General features: G+C 50.1%; 1 protein-coding gene across 2 annotated transcripts in view; it reads right to left on the reverse strand.

The window, feature by feature from the left end:
- Window positions 1-15,604, reverse strand: part of LOC126522414 (sulfotransferase 1C2-like) — an 86,258-nt gene that overhangs the window by 56,884 nt on the left and 13,770 nt on the right. The window contains exon 1 of one of the 2 annotated variants that reach the window (XM_050171165.3): window positions 5,489-5,856. The exons of the other annotated variant lie outside the window; for it this stretch is intronic. The gene's annotated coding sequence lies outside the window, so the exon portion shown is untranslated. Of the gene's footprint in view, window positions 1-5,488; window positions 5,857-15,604 lie in introns of those variants that run through there. 2 annotated transcript variants of the gene reach the window in all.

A 15,604-nucleotide genomic window follows, 5' to 3' on the forward strand; every position in this document is an offset into this window, starting at 1 on the left:
AGTCAGACTGATGTCTTTGGTATTCCACAAGTGTAATTTGCCATTTAATCGGAACACTCCTCTTTGCTGTCTTTTAAAGCTCATCGGTTCCCTCGCCATCAAACGTGCTACAGTACAGCGCAATACGCGTGCGCAGTGGTATACCACAATGCCCAAACAGCTGCAGCGACTGATCTGCATTAAGCTAGTTGACTACAGAACATCAACTTCCAGTTTAGTTCAGGAGCTTGACTTTTTCAGCAGACACATGGCAATGTGACAAATCAAGTTACAAACAACGGTGAAACACAGTCGAGCACCTCCAGAAAATTCCCTTCCCAAGGACTTCGAATGTGTATTCAAACGAGCATTCGCAGGTGTCACTAAGCTGTGTCGACAGGAAGTTCCCTCACCCCCCCCCCCCCCCAAAAAAAAAAAGAACATAGAAATAAAAATAAAGCAAGGACAAGCGCAGTCTGAGGATGGCCTAATGTTGACCTTCAAGAAATATACTTGTAGCGCTTTGTGTTCCACGATATTATCAAGCGTACATTGTTTTGCTTTTTTGATGGCGACCGTTTTTCACCGGGTCGTCACTGATATCGGTTTGTCGTTCGCCGCAAGACGCGCCTACTGTATTCAAATCTTCCTCTTTCTATTCCCCCTTTGTCGTACCCCCCAGTGTAGGGTAGCAAACCGAATGCTCGCCTGGTTATCCTCCCTGCCTTTCCTCTCCTTGCTTTTTCCCTCTCTCTCTCTCTCTATCTCTCTCTCTTGAATTTTGTCGCGGATTTTGTGGCGAAAGTGCCGCGCCTTGCGCGCGCACGACGCAAATGTCGAATTGAACATTCTAGAATGTGAGCGAACTCGAGCGATTATTCCGGAATGCACTGCCATTTGTCTATAAACGAACGAAGGAAAACATTTATACCTAGTTACTGATCTACGCAATAAATGAATTCAGAATGCAAATGGTGCCCGAGTCCGTCAATTTTTTTTCATTTTCATTTGCCTTGCTTAAATAACGAACACCGCGGCACCCTATGTCTTCTGGTGGCCTTGGAAGTGTGGAGGAAGCGGACGCCGCGCTATCGTGCGGAAAAGCTCTCTTCCGCGTAGATAGAAGACTCGGTATAGGTCTCCGGGACTCCAGCCGGCGAGACGCGCGACTAAGGTCAAGGAAGCGTATACGCAGCAGACAACGCGAGGTTTGAAAAGACAAAGAAGACAAACAAGAGAGAAAGACGCGATCGAGACGAGCGAGCAAGGTGCGCTTCCACTGTCCGAGCCATTGCCGCTCTTTCGTGCATGAGCTCGCAACGAAGGCAAATCTTGTTTCGACATGCGCCAATTGAGGTGACGAGATGTTATCCCCGTCTAGAGGGTGTTGATAATTTATTCACAACAAAAGCAACGGTTAGAACGATGCACTCAAGTTAAGAAAGCTTCAACTTGGTTAGAGAACCTTGAGAAGTAACACAATCTGCAACAGAGAGAGGACGACACAGGAGCTAAATTAATGATTTCAGTTATAACGAGCGTCGGGGGGACTTAAGTCTGACACTCGCAAATGTACGCGCATTTCCACGCAAGAGAGGGCAACAGAGAACGCGGAGAATTCTTGGTGATGTCACCAAGAATGGGCACTTTATGCATGAGCCAGCCATCCTTGCGACTACGTGACAGAGGATTCAACATCATAAACGACTGTTAGACACAGGTACATTTGATGTTTGTTTTTATGTCTTCTCGACAAGCGCAGTGTATCTGTGTAGATATGCAGTAAAATAAGATGTGTACACGCAATAAAAATCAGTCGCGAGTATCTTTCTTCATCTATCGTTTTGTGCTGCGTTCCAAGCTCCGATAGGATTCCAGCAAGTTCATTCAGACAAGTTTCTGAAGCAGGCGTAATCGGTGTCAGCAGAGTCACTGCCAAGGTCACTGTGATCTAAAAACAATATATTGCTTGTCAGTCTTGTCGCGGCTAGGGTGGCGTTCACGGCATGGAATCCACCAAGTCCATCGACTACTACGTCAGGTTGTAGAATATGAAGGAGAAAGGGTTTGTTAAGCTTAGTTACACGGCTCCAGTACGGGAGCCCACTCTATGCGGAAGCAAGTTAAACGTCTCAGTTCACATCGGGACCCTCTTCCCTCACTCTCGAAAAGTCTCTGCTTTTAATCCCGTCGTCTTCTCTAGGTGAGTCGACTCAGGAGTCTGAAGACTGTCCAGCAGCAAATCGCCATCGTCGACTCCGTTGCGACACCACGCCTATGCTATCCATAACTCGCAGTAACTCCGCCTCGAAATTGGTTTGGAATCTGTGGAAAGAAATCATCCGGCGACACATAGTTCGTTCGTCGTTGCCCCTTCGCTCAGCCTGCCAGGTGAATGGCGGGCTGAGGGTTTTTCGTGGAACCCTGCAACAGCCGGTTTACACGCTGTCTCGACGGCTGGATAAGTTCCGAGGGATGGGTGGAGATTTGACTCGTCTAATTAACTGCGCCTATCCATTCGTTGTCGTGGTTCCGTCCCTTTTATCCTTTTCTCCAGTTTCCAGGTAATGGTGGGGTGAGCGCTTTTAGTCGTTGTCCACGACGAGTTGATGTCTAGATAGGAGGTGCGGTGGTTTGACACGTGGCAAACGTTCAATTAACACCCTTGGTGGTGTTGAGACGTAAAGGTATCTGCTGTGCGAACTTTGCTACGGTGCATATGCAATAAGGTGGGTATGCTGCCATAGAAGGTGTGTGTGCTCAGGACAAAGTTCTTAAATATGAGTGCCACCTCCTCTCCTTCCTCCTGCTCCTCCTTCCACCACGCTCCCCCCTGTTGCGTTTCGCCTACAACGCGCGGTAATGCCGGCGCGGATGCAACGGACGCCGGGGCTTTGTTCAAAGCGGCGGACATTTTGGCCCGTTCGACGCCGCCGCAACGCCTACCCGCCAAGCGTGTCCAGGCGTGTTTCAGTGCCACGTGTCTTCGTATGTGCGTGTGTGTGTGTGTGCCCACGCTTGTCAAAGCGCGGCAGCCGGGGAGCGGAGCTCCCCAAGTGAGGGTTGGCGATGCGTCACTACACTCGGTTCAGCAGGTCTCTCGGCTCGACCGTGCGCGCCGTCGTGGGCTCATGCTCCGCCGTCCCGTGACCTTCATCCCGTGACCTTCATCCCGTGACCTTCCCTTTTGGACCGCGACGCCGAGAGTATAAAAGCAGCTGCCCCCGGACGCCAGGAGAGAGGCTCCGATTTGTACTGTTGAGTTACGTGCTCTCCCGTCTCTCCACTCCGGTCGACCTGACCGGCCGCTCTTTTGCGTTGTTAGAATAAACAAGTTGTTCTGTTACCAGTCTTCTCTTGCTTTGCCGGGACCTTCGGATGCTTCCAGTACCCCAGGCCGCCAGGCCAACGCTACCCTTGGGGCTTGCGACCCACTTGCAATAACGGGCGTCAGCACCGAGACCCTATCAACTCGTGCCAGCGGTGCGATTCTAACACCCCCCCCCCGCCCCCCCGCCCCCCCGCCCCCCCGCGCCCCCGCGCCCGTCTGCGAGATTTTTACGAATTTTAATGTTACAGGTTGGCAGCTATACCTCATGCACAAGCTTACCTTCCTCGATCGACAGAAGTGTTGACCCTTGACTTAATATGAACGTTCCGAGCGTGTCCATGGCAGTACACGTTAACGCAAGAAAGGTTCAAATTACATCTTATCTTGGTTAACAGAAACGTGCCAATATTTCAGTGCAGTTGTGATATGAAAAATTTATCTTGTCATTGCTTCTTCTTAGTAGACATCAATCCCTATTCGCGACCATCCAACGGACGGCCTACAGTTAATCGCCAGCCAGTAACGAAACAATACAGCTCCGCCATAGAGTGTGCGGCTATACAGATCTGTTTTTCCCCAACATTCAGACGACAAACAGACGACCGTCGTTAATGGTTAAAAAAAGTCCCTTCCCCCCCCTCCGTAATGACACAAGACGCCAGAAAGCGCTATGGTGAGGCACTCCTGGAGTGGTTGCTTCCGTGAATACAGCAGAGAATGGTTTGTTTGCAGTGCTCCTTTAGTATAATATTTTTATCATCATCTCCCTGTCTCTTCACACCGCGAGTTAAGCCGGTTTGTGATGGTGAAAAAAAAATGCTCATTGCCACAGTTGCCCTTCAGCACGCTAACTACTACCACTACCAGCATCCTTCGCGGACAGCAGCGGTGGCGTAGTGAAAGTCGTCGTGACATCGGTCTCTATATTGCAAGTAAGACACGATAAACTTCAGGTGTATGGACGAGGTAAGAGTGAAGCGTGACGCGTCATTATTCAGCTAGAATGTTACAATGGTGTATTGCATGAAGCAGAAACAACAGGACGGCAAGATACAGGGACGAGCGCTCGTCTCATTCCTGTTGCCACCCTGCTGTGTCTACTTCGCGCAATACATGCTTGTAACGCAGTGGAGTGTTCCAACCAGCCCGATATGCTACCCTTCGGCAAGCACACAGGATGTGCCCGTGAACAGGTATTCACTATTCGATCTGGTCATCCGCGGACACCGCACGTAAATCAACACCCCGAGAAAAATTGATTCCACTGCTGTGTCTCTGCATTGGAATGCCTATATCGCAAAGAGCGACGTCTTGTTTTCCCACGCACATTGGTCAATCGAGAGAAAGCTTTGTTATACAGGGCGTAATGGTCGACTTGAAGGTACGCTCTAGCAATATAAATGTAAGGATTATAAAAGGGAGGGGACTAGGAATAAATTAAGCCATAGTCCGGTAAACTGGACGATCATGATCCCATGCCGGAAAAAGAAAACAAAAGGTGCAGAGAGAAACCCTGACCTCGTATAACATTGTACCTTGTCAGAGTGGCTCATTCGTTTTGAGGACATTTGATCGCTGCACAGCTATGTTCGTCTGAGCCAGAGTGCCCGCGGAAGTTCAACAAAGGGTTCTTACTGGCGTGAAATACCTGCGTTGCCGTCAGAAGGGCTCTGCACGTCGTCAGTACGGCGGCACAGCCAGCTGGAGACTGGCACACGTAACAGGATCTGGCACACTTAGTGCGACTCGGCGATGGAATGACCCTATACCCTTATGTTTCAGCCCTGCCCGAGTATGAAGAGATATCTCTCTCTCAATGCACGCGTCTGCAGCTGTGCCGAAACATGGAACAGACGTTCGTGCACAGAGATTGCGTACGACGGCCTTTGTTTTTTTTTTCTCCCCACCGAGCGAAAAAAAAAAAAAGAAAGTGTTGCGAAACACTCGGGGCTATAGGAAAGCGCGGTGTGCAAACGAGGAACCGGAACATTTTCAACTTTAAACATGACCTGGTCGGTGCACGCGTGAACGTCGTAAATACAGGGTCATCATCTGTTCTCGCTAAACGACGCGGGAAAGACAATTCGCAGCGGAACGAGCGCGAGGCAACGAGGAACATCGCGGACGAAAACAACACGCGAAACGAGGAATCGCTTGCGAACGAGCGTGTATACGCACCTGGGGGCACACGGGGGGGGAGTTCAAGGCCGCAGCAGCGCCACAGCTCGTCCACGCAACGGTCAGCTGACCCCCTCGCGCTATATGTCGACGTTGACGGGCGGCGTGAAATGTTTTTTTCTAGGAGGTTAACACCGAGTTCACCTCGGAGGACGCCCCACCCCTGCTGGGCTGCCCCGTGTGGCGATCTGCGCTGCGCAGCAGGAACAGCCGACTCTCTCGAAGAGCCAACCGCTGTAGGCGGCACGTAGCTGCTGCATCCACTCGCACAAGCAAGCTGGCGTGTGCGCGCGCGCGCGCTCGAGTCCGCCGCACTCGGTTGCGTCCGGACGGCGTTCGGCGATGGAGGCGACGCGCAACGCGCGCAGCGGCAAACCGTCGCGAGCTGCCAGCCATTGTCTCGCCGCGCGGTCCCTGACAGGGACGACGCCGAGGCAGACCACGAGGACGCCGAGCCACTGGCTGGTTGGGCTGGCTGGCTCGTGCCTGTTCGCGACGCCCGCAGGTCGGGAGGGGGTGGGGGCCGGGGGAGAGTGATTAATGCGCCTTTCGCCAGGCCCGTTGTTTGCCTTTTCCTCGTCGCGAGAAGTGAGCTTCTATACTTCAACCGGCAATCTCTGCCAAGTAAGCGGCTCATTAGCGGCCGCTAGCGCTGCTACCGGCGGCGAAGACGGGCAGGCTTGTTCGTTGATTGACGCCCCGCAACCGCCCGGGGCGATTGACGTAGCCCGTTGCCGTGCGGGACGAACCGAATTGCAGTGCGGAGTTCGCAGAACTCAACGATAGCGAGATGACGACGCCGATGACTGGCCTTTCAAATAAAGTTTGTCGCTGAGACGACGTCTTCTTGGACCGCCAACGGTTCGGCCGCACGCTGCGACGATACCGGCTCCCGGCGAGTTGCTTTCCCTGCGTGCGTGCGTCACGTGGTAAAAGCGCCTCGTCCTCTCGAGGGAATCGTTTGAAGCGTCACTTCGACGTTTGCTACTCCATGCGGCTCCTTTCTTGCCCATACGCAGCTGTTTCTTTGCTTTCCCGCTGTCGTCTTTACATCCCCGACCACAGTGCAGGGCAGCAAACCGGAAACTCGCCTCTGGTTGAACTCCCTGCCTTTCCCCTCTCTCTCTCGCTCTGCTTTACCGCTTTTATCCCTTTTTCTACCTCACTGCGAGTGCGTTGGGTCAGGCCCACTGCGCATGACTATACCCGCAACTGCCCCAATACTGATCGGGCCACACACCCCAAAACATCTGTAACTGCTATGGTCAAACGTTGAACAGGTCTTGAAGTGCACTGGCACACACACAAAGGGTTACAGAAAGGCAGACAGGACTGCGCTCCCTGTCGGCGCACGCACACGCCTCTTGCGTGTGCGCCGGTGCGCTTTAAGATCTGTTCAACATGAACATTGAACAACTAGCCCGACGCGCCATCTTATTGTTATGGGCTATGTCGGCTAGGGCTACGGTTTGCAGGGTTCTACAGCTCGTAACAGCATTCTGAATTCCCGAAGGGACCGAGCAGAAAGTAACTTAGACATTGACTTGGACTGCACCGCTGGAGAGGCTGACGCTGCGCTCGGCATGACGTACGTCGTGGCGTACGTGCTCTATAAATGTGTTCCGCTGGCATGGCGTTAGGCAAACGTATACCCTTGGGCTACATATAGTCCCTCTCGCTTGGACCAGAGTTATGGCTTGCAGTATATGTAAATAAATAAATAAATAAATAAATAAATAAATAAATAAAAATGAATTTGCTATTAGTTGCGCAGACGATGCACAGGTACTTCAGGTGGTAATAGTAATCGTCCGCCTTCCAGAAATGCCGCAGGTTCATCGGATTACGCTGCCTCGTCAGCACCACACTTTATGACTCCGCAATGTGACGACACGCGCTTGCAGCCATTTCGGTGCGCGCACACATAGTTTTTTTTTCTTCTAATGTTCAGTACATGCATTCCGGAAGGTATACGATTAAACAGACAGTGAAGCCACAGAAATCACGGGGGATATTTCATTACTATGTTTAATGGACATTTAGAAATAATCAGGTGAAAAGAAAGTGGAAGTCGACGAAAAGATGACTTGCCGTACGTGGGTGATCAAGCCCACATCGTCCGCAGGTGGTGCTTCACCAATGAAGCAATCGCCGCGCCAGCCTTCCGCTCACTGTCTTGCGGACGCCTACGGTTGGAAGGGCTTAGCAAGCGCACACCTTAGTCGAGACAAAGAAGTAGGCGCAAGACAAACGTGTCTACTTCCTTGCCCCGACTAAGGCTTGTCCAACTTGCAAGTACAAACAAACTAGCCCCCGCGACACATTCTGTTAAGGTTAAAAAGACGTTCAACGCCCGCTGCCTTGGCCGCCAGCGGCATTGGCTAACGCTTCCGAGGCTATTCTTGTACGCAAACACAAATACCGAAATCTGAAGCAGCAGAAGCTTGATGTGGGCGAGTTGGTTTTGCATAATTGAAGAAAAGAGCGTTACGAAGGCGCGGACTAAAAGAAGAACATGTACGACGGACAAGGCGCTACTTCCAACTAAATGTTTTTTTGAAGAAACAGGATTTTAAATAGATACAACCTAGAATGGCCCATCGTGACGTCACGACCTCCCTATCTCATTAGAAAAGCTACCTCTTTTTCGGTAAGCGTCACTGAAGGGCAGCTCATGCACGTGCCCTCGGCCTTTGCAATGTAGAAAGCTTCTAATATCTCCCGTTCTAGTCTATCTCTAGACCAGGTTTCTGGCAGGGTCTAGAGATAGACTAGAACGGGACATATTAGAAGCTTTCTATTGTCCGCGCCCGCCAGTATATCGTGAAATGAAAACACGTATGCAGCTGCACTCAAATTTTGCATTAGGGAGTACAGTAACCGGCGGTGAATTTTTGTTGTGTGTGGAATCCTATATGTTTCACATTGGATTATTGGATATGGGAGTTATGGGGCATATGGATTTTTCAATCGGGATGTATAGAAGCTGATTCCGCATGACTCAGAATGGGACATCAACAAAGAGCAAGAGAATTGCTACTCAAAAAAAAATTCGGCAGAACTAATCTCACGAAGAATGTCGACGTTGATGCGATTATCATCGACGCAATGTAGCGATACACCGTATATTGCCGCCGCAGACACCCATGAGGCGTGTTTGCAGCCGGGTTCCAGCTCTCTCACGCTTCCCACTGAGCACGCTGTGCCACCTAGCGGTGCCACCGCGAAGCCCGTGCTTGGCTCGTGTGTCAATGTCTATTCAGATAAGGTTGTCCGAATACATACGACGCGGATTAGATTCCGTCCAGCGCCAGAGCAATATTTATATATCTTTTTTGTCATTGATTAGCGGCAAATACCCAGCGACACATGTTGGCGTCAAAGATGCCCATGGAAGAGCGGAACATACCCAGTGGCAGATATTCAGTAACGCAAGTGAGCGTGAAAGATGTTCATTGAAGAGCGGCGCATACATAGTGAGGCATATCAAGTGAGTCAAGTTTGTCCGACGGTTGGTCTGGAAGCACAGCAGCCGATGCTGTACCCGTTAGACCATGGACTACCCTGTGACCCAATTTGGCGGTAAAACGGTCAGATAGAAAGTTGGTCACCTGAAAGTGCGTGAAGTTCTCAAAGGATGCTGATCGCATTAGAAGAAACAAAAAAAGAAGAGCGGGGAAGAAGGGGGTTTTCACGTTGCGCTTGAGTGGGATTTATGGGGCAGCATTTGCGCGTTTGGCGCGCTCTCTACCTTCACGGTGTGATCCTTGGGTGCCTTTGATTTCTTTTTCCCCCACTGCCAGGACTTCCAGAGGCGCAGCTTTCAGCCAATGAGCTTTGGCGAAGCAGCGTCTGGGTCAACTCTTGGAAGCCCTGGACGACAAGTCAAAAATTAAAAAAAAAATGAGAAGAATAACGGAGCACAAGAACTATGCAAGAGAGTGCAGTAATGTCGCCGAACATTCAGAAGACGCCAAACTCAAGATAGCTTTCGAATGAACGACAATTCCAGTCTCCTGCGGGCCTTCTGAGCCGAACTGTTGCATGCAACACAGGTATATAAACTTGTTGATTTAATAACAAATCAAGAAGAATGTCAAAATGGGGCGATATTACATCGCAATAAAAGCGCCATCTGACGGAACAGAGGTTAGCACATGCAACGGGCTGCAGGCACAAATACACCGACCACGACTGGAGTGTGTCGAGCTGTTGTCCCTATCTTCAGTTTTAGTGGCGTTCCAATGAAGTCACTCTTTGGGAAGAATTATCTGTTGACGTGGATCAGCTCTCACACGCGAAGTGTGACCCTGCAGCCGCATTCAACGATGTTCTTGGAGAGCCGAAGGCGTTTCCTGAGGTGTTCACAGTGGTACTCCCAGTGTAGAGACGGCTGTCGATGCCGTACATATATTGGCTGGCCTGAACATCCGAGATAGCGTATTCGCATGCGAAGTGCGCGCGGTCGATTACGGACAGGCGCTGCGCCCCGAACAAACGTGTCGACATAGCAAGATATACGACGGCTGTCCACCCTAACGAGGCGACGTAAGTCCAACCCCTCTTCCTTCTTAACCACGCAGCCATGTGCCTCAGCGTATTCCGATGCAAAGAGCGCTTGGCTGCGTTGGGACAGACGCACTTGGTTGTCTCCAAAGGATGCAGGCACGACGAAGGGTTGAACGGAAGCACCATACGGTGACGCATGTCATGGTTAACGAGTGATGGATGACGGCGCGCAGGAGGTGCGGACAGCGGGACGGCTCGCAACAGTGAGCGCACGCAGCAGCTTTTCGGCGATCAGGGTGGAAATGAAAGACAAGAAAACGAAAACAAAAGGAACACGCTGTCGACGAAAACAAATGGACCGCTCCGCGTCGGAACGTTGTCTTTGTTCTCTTTTCTTTCTTTCTTTTGTCGCTGTTGTGCCCCAAAAAACGATGAAGCACGGCGACGGGCAGATAGGGAACACCCCCTGCGTGGCCTTGCCTATAGTCTTGAAGAGCACGCCGTCTGAAAGACGTGCTCTTTGAGCGACTCGTCGAGACAAACAAGGTCTTAACCTTGTGCAAGGCGCTTCCGCACTGCTTGAGACGACTCGCGCCGCTGGCTTAATGCATGCACGATTCATCGGTGTAAAGGGGGTTTCGCGCTCTTTTCTCGTGACGTTTGGCTTCGAGCGAGGCGCCAGCTTTTCGGTGATCCACCAGCGGGAGGCGGCGGCCTATGCCGGCCGCCTGTTTTGGACAATTGCGTGTGTTGAAAAGAGTGGTGACGTAGGACACGATCAGCCTTGAGTCAAATTCTTCGCCCTCTAGCGGCGCAAAGACGCGGTGCGTCGTCTCACTCGCAGGCAGTCGACGAATGGACACGGAACGTCTGTCTCAAGACATATCCGACGGGACCACTTAAGAACCTCCGGGAAAGTATTTCTTAGGCTATCATAGATACAAACGATCAGAAATTATCAGGATACAGGAAGCTCACACTCTTCTTCCCTTAAATAATGGATAGTACAACTCCCATTCGAAACTGGAACACAGCCCTTGAGGCAGGGGCGCAGCCAAAGAAGGGCTGGGTGGGTCCCAACGTCCGAACATGGGACACGGCCGCACGTGAGCCCGTATACATATCACCATGCAGCGAGCGCCGTCTTGATTATGATTATGACCTTAAAGTCACTGGCACATACCTACTCAGGTGGATTGACCAAGAGTCGGGAATACTTTAGATATGTGTTAAGGAACTCAATTTAGAAATCAATAATTTTGACGAATCAATTAAAGTGAGTAAAATACAAGACAATTTAGCAAACAACCATTGTAATAGAACACAGAAAAAAAAAGGAAATATGTATATGTATATTTATCAATGAGACAGTGTGGGAAGAGTGAAACGATTAATACGGATATCAATAAAATCGGTTAGATTCACCAATGTATTTTTCTGTGGCAATGCATACGTTCCTGTGTTAGTGTCCAAGCATGGAAGCTCTGCGAGACAGCACCACCGAAGAATTCAATGGCAGGGCGAGCTATCGCATTGTAATTTGCAATCTAATTTTTCTGGGGGTAATAGAAGCACCGGCCGTCCAGTAAGCAATGTTCAATTGTATCTAATGTGTCGCAGAAATGGCACAATGCAGCAATCGCCAGACCAGATCACTGCATTCATAAATGTACGGGTGGGACTCGACATCGCAGTCTGGTTAACGTGACTTCTGCCTGTCTTGTATTACAAGATCGTTCTTAGTCGGCAAGTAATGTATGCAAAAATGCATACTCTACTTATGCATACAAGAATGAAAACGAAATTTAGATTTCACGAGTTCCATAAGCTGCCGAGTACTAACTTAGCACAACTGAAATGTATCGAAAGGCTATATTTAAAAATCCGGATGCGTTTAAAATTCTAAAGAAGTCCAGCGGGTAAAGCCTATTAACAGCCCACCAAGCGTCGTCTCCGTAGCCCAGGGTGTGTGTGTTTGAGCGTGTGGGAGGGGAGGGGGGGAGCAGGATAACAAATAATGAGGGTCCATTTCGCTCATGTAACCCGAACCGGTCGTGCTAGATGGCGCAAGAAGCGCCAACAACGGGTGGTAACCGTGAAGACGCACTGTGGAGAAGCATAAAACGCGTTTGGACTCATAGGAGAAAGTTGAGAAGCAAGAATGAAAGGAAACGGGTGGACCGCTCAGCCTTGCAACTTAGGATAACGTAACAGTTCCACGACAGTGAACAGTTTAAGGTATTAGGGATGATACGCCTGCAACAATTCAGTTGTTTGCTACACTATGTATCAAAGTATAGTCGACGTCTCCCTAAAAGGCAGACGCTGGTGCGCCTTGCGTGGTATTGTTTTTAATTCACCACCGCTGCTGTGACGAAACATCCTATGACGAAATTATGGGAGATGTGTGAAACTTCAGGATGCTAAACATTGCTTCAATGTGCAACGACTTACATTAAGCGCTTGTACAGTACATTCGATCGGTTATAATGGGATTTGCATGGCATATGACACACCCGTTGAAGATGTTTCTCTAATTGGACCCTTTATGTTTTCTCAAGTTCTTCCTAAGATTGTCCCTTCATTAGTGCATTTCGGCTATAAAATAGCCAACTTCGTTATCGAACTTGGAATGGAACTGTTCTTAGTCGATTTTTATTGCGCTCGAAAAAACTATTAGTCGGGTTTGAGTTGATTTCGAGTGCTGTTTAAGACAACCTTACCAGCTTTTATACAAACTTCTAAAGCCGAATAACGACATACACATAACAATGCGTGTGCGATGGTTAATTGTACATTAAATGCTGATTTATAAGAGTTGGAAGGCGATTCAAACTGCAGTTTAAGTCGATCAAAGGCAATGCCTTCTTGGGCGAGTTGGGGCTGAGAATGTGGCAGAGTCACTGTGCACGACACTATCTACGTCAGTCCTCACGTGACGGGAGTAGGAAGAACACCGAACTGCTTAATTTTTTATTGCGATAACAATTATGTGGACAATTCAGGCGCATTTTCGCCGTGATGTTCCGTATAAAGTCCTAGGCCGATAACACCGTCGTCGCTAGTCGTATGCTGTATGTGCGCGTGGAATCGTAGCTCCATCTGGTGTAGAGCACTGCATGGGCCCGGGCTTAGCCCGACCAGCGGGCCGGGCTCGGGTCGGCTAAGCTATCTCTATTGCGGGCCCGGGCCTGGCTCAGGCCAGGGAGCTTCGGGCTCGGGTCGGGCCTGAGCATCGGTCAGGCCCCTAGTATAGCTGGCTATGCTATAGGTGACTTTTCAACACTACCTACTACTATACGTAGGAAAAACTTTATTTCGTCAGCGTTAGGTGGGGCGATTAGGCGTGTTTTCTTCAGCCGGGGCAGATGGCGCTCAATCGATATTTGATGGCAACTTCTTCCGCTCGTTCTATGGCCTGGAGTTGGGTGTGCAGGTTAGAACTGCGTAGCATCGCCTCCCATGCTTCAGCTGAGGGAGAGGTCGTCAAGTTAGGAGGAGGATTGTCCTTCGCGCAGTTTCATATTATGTGATGAGTGTTGCTAGTTCTCCATAGCATCTGCAATGTGGGCTCAGCCGTGTGAACAGCCACGCACAGCCTGTGCTACGGCCGAGGAGAAACGCGCTTACATCTTCCTCTTCCTAGTGCGCTCAATTTGCCCCCCCCCCCCCCCCCCCCCCATTTCCCGCCGCTATCTTTTGATCGTGACTTCCAATATCGCGCACGCTGGAGGACGGCGCAACTATTTGGCAAATGTAGCAGTGGATTTCTTATCGCATGTTAACGCACGAGTATAATGAGTTGGATATGTTCTCTTTCTTTCAATTTTACCTGTTTCTTTATCAGCAACAATGCCAGATCAAGTCCCGAAAAAGTCGAAACTATCCCCAGAAAAAGTCCTGTGCCGCGGATGGTTACATATCTTAACAATTACCGAAATTTGGACCATATATACTTCGCTTACGCTCAAGAGCCCCGGTCTCGGGCCCGGGCGGGGCACGGGCCAGGTTTGAAACTATCGAGTCGGACTCGGGCGGGCCGTCGCACAGCCCTTTCGGGCTCGGGTCGGGCACGGGCCCCGGCCCGACTCTGCCAACAAGTGCGTACTTTGCACGGCCGCACCTGGTCGCGCGCGTCGTATCTTGAGAGGAATCTGTAGACGGCTCATACCTTTGTGCTCGCTGTTTTCGCCACTCTTGAGTCGAAGCGATAGAAAGCACGAAGGCAGCTTTGCTCGCAGCTGCTGCCGCGTTTGCTCACACAGGTGTTTTGACGGCGAGTGTCCACGGCCATCGAGCGTGGTGTGTTATGTTTGCTCGTGCGCGCTGACACCATGCTTGTTAATTTAGTTAGTAAGCTAATGTTCCCACGTTTATACGGCCGATAAAATTATTATGCTTACTTCGTATCGCTGTCTACTAATTTGCTATCGCAATCGATGCTTCGCCTTTCGGGAGAAACTGCGACTTTTTTTACTACCCCGTTTTGGGCATCGGGTCACATTTTTAGAGCCACACGCACTTTTAGCCACATGAACTTATCTGACGCTTACCCACGGGAATTACTATCTCCTGGATCGACTAAGGAAAGGGACTGCAACTGCACATACTTGATACGGGAAAGTGGGGGGTAACTCGCTAAGAAAGACATTGTCTTTAAAACAGAAACGAATGCTTTTTAGGTTACTGTAAAGGCACGAAGCCATCAGCCTCGGCGGGCAATTCGCTTAAATGGCAACAGTCAATAACGGAAGCAATTAATAACGAAGGACGGTGCGGCGCCACCGAAAAGCGTTCGTTGCGCCCAGCGCAGGGCCGCTGCAGCAGCGTCGTCCGAAGGCGCGTCCTCCATCTCGGCCGTCGGTGGACCGGTGAGGCCCGTCGAATGAATTATGAGCGAAAACTCACGCGCGCGCGCGCTCCGTTGAACTCTCCACGCTCACGTGTCCACTGCATAGCGAATCGGTGAGCGTGTATGCGAGTGACTCTCAGATGCAGCTGGCACTCGTTTGACGGGGGCAGTCAGGTCGTTGCGTGAGCAAATTTACATCGCTTCTTCTTTATCGCCACTATGCCCAAAGTCCTCGTTGTACGTGCCGGGCACGTAGCAGCTGGTCACAACACGTTCCCGAAGGAGTTTATCGATGGAAACGACGCGGCCACCGAGGGCTTTCTGCAACGGGAGCGCGATTCCACTGTGATGGAGACTTATGCAGCATGCTCTGTTAGGTTCGAGAAATAAAGGCTCCTTTTATTTTTTTATTTTATTTACAAATACTGCAGACCCTTTCCGGGTCTAAGAAGAGCAGGGACATCAGTAAGTAGGAAAACAGTACGAAGCATTAAAAATTATTCAAAACAATCGCATCACTGTGAAACGCAAACGCTGTAGAAGTAGTATTAACACAACAAAGAAATGAGAGAGAAAAAAAGAACGCTTAGCTAGTCGGAAATGTAATCTATAAAATCTCGGAAAATGCTATTGCCTCTATGTTTTTTACAAATAAATCAAGTGTCATGCAATTCACTACAATGTTCGGTAATTTGTTCCAATAAAGTAAGCGATAACAAAGATTTAGACGTAAAAAACGTAGATGAACGTCGTAT

The sequence above is a fragment of the Dermacentor andersoni genome, chromosome 6, assembly GCF_023375885.2.
Source record: "Dermacentor andersoni chromosome 6, qqDerAnde1_hic_scaffold, whole genome shotgun sequence".
In the NCBI taxonomy this organism is placed as follows: domain Eukaryota; kingdom Metazoa; phylum Arthropoda; class Arachnida; order Ixodida; family Ixodidae; genus Dermacentor; species Dermacentor andersoni.